Raw genomic sequence first — 7,500 nt, forward strand, 5'->3', positions numbered from 1 at the left:
TTCGAGTTCCCTGGAATCCTCTAGCAGGGAGATAGGGTTTGGAACGCGAAGAGCACCGCAGTTGCGGCGGTGTCCCGATCTTCCCCTCGGACCTTGAAAATCCGGGAGAGGGCCACGTGGAGGTGTCGCGCCGGTTCGTACCCATATCCGCAGCAGGTCTCCAAGGTGAAGAGCCTCTAGTCGATAGAATAATGTAGGTAAGGGAAGTCGGCAAATTGGATCCGTAACTTCGGGATAAGGATTGGCTCTGAGGATCGGGGCGTGTCGGGCTTGGTCGGGAAGTGGGTCAGCGCTAACGTGCCGGGCCTGGGCGAGGTGAGTGCCGTAGGGGTGCCGGTAAGTGCGGGCGTTTAGCGCGGGCGTGGTCTGCTCTCGCCGTTGGTTGGCCTCGTGCTGGCCGGCGGTGCAGGATGCGCGCGCCTGCGCGGCGTTCGCGCCCCGGTGCTTCAACCTGCGTGCAGGATCCGAGCTCGGTCCCGTGCCTTGGCCTCCCACGGATCTTCCTTGCTGCGAGGCCGCGTCCGCCTTAGCGTGCTCCTCCGGGGGCGCGCGGGTGCGCGGATTCTCTTCGGCCGCCATTCAACGATCAACTCAGAACTGGCACGGACTGGGGGAATCCGACTGTCTAATTAAAACAAAGCATTGCGATGGCCCTAGCGGGTGTTGACGCAATGTGATTTCTGCCCAGTGCTCTGAATGTCAACGTGAAGAAATTCAAGCAAGCGCGGGTAAACGGCGGGAGTAACTATGACTCTCTTAAGGTAGCCAAATGCCTCGTCATCTAATTAGTGACGCGCATGAATGGATTAACGAGATTCCCGCTGTCCCTATCTAAAATGGCCGCGGTCGATTCCTACATCTTCCGTTCTTCAATCTTGAAACGGCATTTCGCGTGTGTTATTTGCTACATGGCTGCTTAACGTGTGTTTTTCGTTGTCGTCTCGTGTGTGTTCGCGCGTGTGCGTGAATTCGTGCGGGTGGGTTTCGTTAACGCACGTTTTGGAGTGTGTATAGCTGACATCGGACTTCATAACCTAACTGTGTTCAATCTTGAAACGGCATTTCGCGTGTATTATTTGCTGCATGGCAGCTTAACGTGTGTTTTTCGTTGTCGTCTCGTGTGTGTTCGCGCGTGTGCGTGGATTCGTGCGGGTGGATTTCGTTAACGCACGTTTTGGAGTGTGTATAACTGACATCGGACTTCATAACCTAACTGTGTTGTGCTCAGTTACTGTAAGCTTCATTAAACAGCAAGTATCTTTTTTTTAAGATTATACAAAGAAGCTGTTGAAACAATATTATAATAGTGTGGTAAATATAGTGTATCTCTCAGGACGTGCTGTCAAAGAATCTGTAGATCGTAGTTCGATCTGTGTACCGAAACTGGTAGGCGACTGTGGTTCGATCTGTGTACCACGACAGTGGTTCGATCTGTGTACCACGGCAGTTGGTACTACTGCCAAAAACAATATCAGTTGGCAAAGAAACTGCTACACTTCCAGCTCTATCACACTCTTTGTAAGAGTGGGATTTGACGCTGGACAAGTAGGAGGGATCGTTGCACCCATTTCTCGTGGTCAGCGAGATATTGAGTGTGCATACAGTGCGTCTGCCAAATACTGCTTGCAGAATCGTGCCTTCTCGCCGCAGGAGAGCTGTAAACTGTGGAAAACGTAAGTGCTTGCTTACGCTGATTCTGTTGTAACTGTTCAGTTAAATGTTTTAACTATGGCTTCTGTTGTCGACGAGGAAGCAAATGTACGTAGAGATACTAGTGCAGGTATGAAAATGAGCACAGTAGAAGACTATTATACCGACATCTTGGAGTTTATTGATGAGTGCATGACCCCAACTAAGAAAATAACCATAAATGTGATGAGTGAGTTGCGAAACAAGCTTTCAATGTGGGCATTGTTCCAATCTAGACTTGTTGGTAGGAATGAGGAGCTTACAAAGCAGAATGAATGGCTTCGTGACACTCTTGTAGAAAAAAGTGATGGGATTTCAAAAGAAATAAAAACTATCAAGGAGGAAATACCGAAGGTGCCTGTACCTTCTTTTGCAGAAATTGCAGCAAGACCAAGTGCTAAGGCTAAAATAGCGTCGGCCCAAGCGAAAACAAACAATACTTTATTTATTAAATCAAAAGATGAAGGAGATGCAAAAACTACAAAAAAGAGATTCACAAGTCTGCTTGATCCAAGGAAGGAACAAATTAAAATCAAAAATATGCGTGCAATTAACAGTGTGCTGATTGTGGAAACCGAAACAGCTGCGGATATTGAGAAAATTGTTTCAAACAGCAAAATTTCAGAAAGCTTGAAGTGTGAGGCCCCAAGGAAGAAACGACCTCTCGTCATTATATATGACGTACCAAGTGACATGGATGGTCAAGAACTACAAGAAACAATTTGGCAACAAAATCTTTCAGACAAAATGACCAAGCAAGAATTAAGTGAGGAAATGCGGCACTGTTTTAAAACCGGCCCCAGAGGGAAAACAGAAGTAAACCATGTCTTTGAAGTGAGTGCACGTGTGAGGAAAACGCTGATTGAAGGGAAACGTGTGTATGTTGATTTTAGATCACTATCAGTAAGAGATTACTTTGCATTTAAGTGCTTTAAGTGTCAAAATTTTGGTCATAAAAGTGCTAAGTGTACTGCAAAGGCTTCGGTTTGTTCACACTGTGGCGAGGAAAACCACCAGAAGAAAACTTGTCCAAATCTTAGCAAGCCAGCAAAGTGCATCCCCTGCTCCTCAAGAGGGAAATTATGTAATTCACCAGGTCCACAATGTCCGACTTATCAGCTTTACTTACAGAGAGCAATTCAGAGTATAGATTATGGCCAGTAAATTGTCACCATACAGTAAGGTGTTCATACCTCTTAGTGAATTAAATTTAACAAATAAGTATCAACAAATAGCTGATAATAATTTGAGGAGTAAGAAACGTAAGCCTCCTTCAACGAGGCTACGGAACTGGCGCAGGGCGATGGAGTGGAGGAACATGCTACGTAATAAGAGACAAACTTTTGATACCATGCAACAACAAAGTTCCTCAGGCACAAATATAATAGGGAATACTAGAGGTTTTAAGCAACGAGAAAATGTAAAGGTAGCCACAGAAGCAAAAGATTCAAAAATCATAGATAGTACGGAGACATGTGTATCCTTGGTGTCACGGGAGACTGAACTTTCACTTCACCTACAGGACAGTGTTGTTACCTCCGGTGCATCCAGTGAGTCCCCTCCTTCTCAACAGGAGAATGAATCTTCTCTTCCCTTACAGGACAGTGTTGCTACCTTTAGTGTATCCAGTGAGTCTCCTCCTTCTCAACAGGAGAATGAATCTTCTCTTCCCTTACAGGACAGTGTTGTTACCTCCAGCGTATCCAGCGAGTCTCCTCCTTTTCAACAGGAGAAACCAATTAGCCACACCCTATTAAATGGGAAAAGTAGTAGTGATATAGGTTCAGGGAATCGAGGAATTCTCTCAAAGATTAAATCTAAGCTGAAAGGGAAAAGTAGAAATGACAATGGAAGTTGTGATAAGCCCCTAATGAAGTCAATCAGCACTCAGACCACTCCTGCAGAGAGTGGAAGTACTCAGATGTCGTCCAGTGATAAGGATAGTGATAAGAATAAGGATAGTGACAAGGATAGCGATACAAAACAAATAGACCCTTATCTAATATATTCAGATCTGGAAGAGAATTATAGGCTCTCTAGGTTGGAAGATATGAGTGTTCTTGTTGTGGCCCTTAGACATATTATTAGAGAAGGACATCCAAAAGGGAAGACCATTGGTTTTCCATATCCAGGAACTGCGGATAGATTGTTTCTGCGATGTAATAACTTACCTACAGATATGGTAGAACTAAGCGAGTTACTTAATCGTGCATATACTCGACGTAGCGAAAAATTTAATAAAGAAGATCTTTACAGAGAGTTTGTAGAATGTTATGGAAGAACCGTTTATGAGTATGACAAGACTGGAGTTAAGTTCTACAACCATATTCGACAACCTTAATGTCAAATAGGAATTCTGGGATAAGAGTTGCTCAGATTAATGCAATGCGTAGTATCACAGTCATGTCCGAGATCTGGAAGGTTGCAGAGGATCGAAGTTTGGATGTTTTATGCATTCAAGAACCGTATACCAAAAATGGTAAGCTTGTTCATAGTCCAGTTAGTGCTAGGGCAATCATGTGTGGAGAAAATCCTATGACGGTTACTGTGGTATTAAAAAGGGACATTTTGCTTACAGCAATCTCTCAGGTAAATGACGAGCATTCCATCACGGTGGAGTTAACATCACCCGAGGGAGTATTCTTACTTACTAATTCGTATTTTCAGTATGCACATGAGATACAACCATACATAGATAGATTGAAAAGAGCCAAAGAGGTTGGAGGGAACAGATTCCATATCTTCACAATAGATGCCAATGCGAAATCGATACTTTGGAATAGCATAGAGACTGATGAGAGAGGAGTGGAATTGCAGGATGCAATTGGGGAACTCAATTTAATAGTGATGAATAGACCTGGCTTCCCATATACATATCAAAATAGAGCAGGCGCGAAATCGAATATAGATGTGACGTTGGCTAGCGAAAGTGTTTTAAGTAGGATACAAGGCTGGCAGGTGTTGAATAGGGTAACGGTAAGCGATCACAATATGATTACATTCCAAATTACAAGGACATCTGACATGAATAGAAATGAAGATTTTTCTGGAACCATTTTTGATTTTAAGAGAGCTGATTGGGAAGGTATGAGGGAAGAGTTACAGCTACAAGTACCAATAGGAAATGGCTTTGATATTGATGAGGCGGCTGAAAAGATACAGAACCAAATTCAAAATCTCATGAATTCCTTCATACCTAGACGATCCTATTTTCGTCAGTCAAGGGTCCCTTGGAGCTCCTCATTAACAGAATTGAGAAGATGTGTACGACGTGCTCGAAGAGCATATCAAAGGGCACTGGGTGATAGAGAGAGACAAAGAAGGCTGCAAAACTACAGAGAACTGAAAGGAAACTATAAACAAGAACTAATAAATACCAGAATAAAGCACTGGGAAAACTTTGTTAAAAGACAATTTGAAACTAATGTATGGGGACTGCCATATAAGATTATTAGTGAAAAAATTAAGACACCACTTATCATGTCTACGCTCCAGAAGCCGGATGGAACTACAACAATAGGTTGGCGGGACTCAGCTCACTACTTATTGGAAGCTCTGCTACCAAGTGATAATCCAAATTCAGATAATGAATACCAGTCGCTTTTGAGACTAAAAATGGAAGAAGACTATCCAGATGAGGGTGTGGTTATTCCGTTTGCACAGGAGGAGGTGGGCAATGCCATTGATTCCTTGAAGAAAAATAAATCTCCTGGAATAGATAAAATAACTACAGAAACACTACAGAACCTTAAAATGCTAATTGTACCGTATTTGACAGCCTTGCTGAATGAGTGTCTCCTGCAAGGAAGGGTACCAAAGGTGTGGAAGGTTGCTGAGGCAATTATTATCAAAAAGGGTGAGGATAGAGATCCGAAACTTGCGAAGAGCTACCGCCCGATATGTCTGCTGAACACTATGGGGAAGGTCCAGGAACGACTCTTATGTGGACGCTTACGCGACCACAGGGAGCTTCTTGGCCTTCACCAGTGCCAGTATGGTTTCCGACCAGGTAAATCTATAGATGACGCAGTCAACCAGGCACTAGGAATGGTCTCCAATACATTGGCGAAATATGTAATCGGCGTGACAATTGATATACAAGGTGCATTTGACAATCTTTTTTGGCCCTCCCTGTTTGCTAGATTACGTGAATTGAGAACCCCCAAGTGTCTGTATTTGAGCTTGCTTGATTATTGTAAAGATCGAACAGTAAAGTGGACCGCGCCAGAACATACAATTACTAGGCATGTTACTAAAGGATGTCCTCAGGGCTCCATTTGTGGTCCTATATTTTGGGACATTTTTACAGAACCCCTCCTAGAGTTGCTGAATAACAGTGAAAATGTAGCCGGCGTAATAGCTTATGCAGATGATTTGTTTGTGATTATAACAGGAGATTCTAGAAATTCTATAGAGACAAGAGCTAACATAATGCTTAATTTAGTAAGTCAGTGGTGTGCTTGTAACAAACTGCAAGTGGCTGCCAACAAAACAAAATACATGTTACTTAAAGGGAAATTATCAGCAGGAAGAGGACCCTCTATAAAACTGCAAGATACTCCAATCAGTCGTGAAGCCATTTGTAGATATCTTGGACTGTATCTAGATGAGGGTTTGAACTTTGGAGCACATATCAAACAAGTTTGTGAGAAGGCTATGAGTCTCATGAATAAGATTTGTACAATAGCGACTTCCAGCTATAAATTACCCCCTAATGCTATCAGAATATATCATGAAGCGATATTGTTATCAATCGTATCTTTTGGGGCTAGTGTTTGGGCACATAAGCTAAGACAGGTACGACCTGTGAGACACTTGAGAAGGATGCAACGAAGTGTGCTTATTAGGATGACTGGTGCCTTCAGAACAACACCTACTGAAGCATTATTGGTGGTCTTAGGACTGTATCCTGTAGACTTACAAATCCGCCAAAGAGGAGCTAGGTACTGGCTTCGTAAGGGTGACTTAGGTAGAGTGGAAGCAATTACAGGACAAAGAATTGAGGACAAAATCCAGCTAGCACACTGGCTGGATAGAGAATGGCAAATAGTGTGGGACAATACTGACACTGGAAGACGAGTACATAGGATATTTCCAGATATTAAAGAGAGGAAGCGAATGCGACACATAAATGCAACAAAAGGAATGATTCACTTCCTAACTGGACACGGACCATACCCTACCTACTTCTTAAAAATAAATAGTTCAGACCATAATAGATGTGAATGTGGTGCTGAGGGAGATCCAGAACACATGATATATGGGTGTCAAAATAGTGATTTCGAATCTGACGAGCTAGAGATGTTACGTGATAAAACCGTTAACGAAATAGTTCGTGATGAAAAGGCGTGTGAAATAGTGTGTAAATACGCAGATAGGTACTCAGTTAGGCAACTGCGGGAGTATACCATTGCTGGAGGACGAGCAGCGCAGCATGCAGCACGAAGACTGGAACGCCAGCAGCATGTGAATCCAGGTGTTCAAGGTCCAGCAACAGCAACGAGAGCTCGGCGCGCGCCTTCTCCAGACACACTAGAAGCTGCCAGAGGAACCGCACCACCTGTGCCACCTAACATCTATAATCGCCGTCGCTTTCTGTGGTATGCTCCGCGTGGCCGTGCTCTAGCTGCCTATATGGCAAATCGGCAGGCTCTGGGGCAACTGTCTCCAGAATCTGGCGAGGAGTCAGGGGGTGGTGATGGGCGCGGTGCGGGGGAGGATGCCGAATACAACTAGCGAATAACATGTTCAAGACAAGAGAACTACTTGGTTTAACTATAGTAGAATAATAATTGTACTGTAAATGTAGAT

At 43.7% G+C, this 7,500-nt stretch overlaps 1 pseudogene; it reads left to right on the top strand.

Moving 5' to 3' along the window:
- The window catches only part of LOC124583832, a 3,012-nt pseudogene extending 2,123 nt beyond the window's left edge, over nucleotides 1–889 (top strand).
- Nucleotides 890–7,500: the final 6,611 nt, after the last annotated feature.

The sequence above is a fragment of the Schistocerca americana genome, unplaced genomic scaffold (genome assembly GCF_021461395.2).
Source record: "Schistocerca americana isolate TAMUIC-IGC-003095 unplaced genomic scaffold, iqSchAmer2.1 HiC_scaffold_47, whole genome shotgun sequence".
Classification (NCBI taxonomy): domain Eukaryota; kingdom Metazoa; phylum Arthropoda; class Insecta; order Orthoptera; family Acrididae; genus Schistocerca; species Schistocerca americana.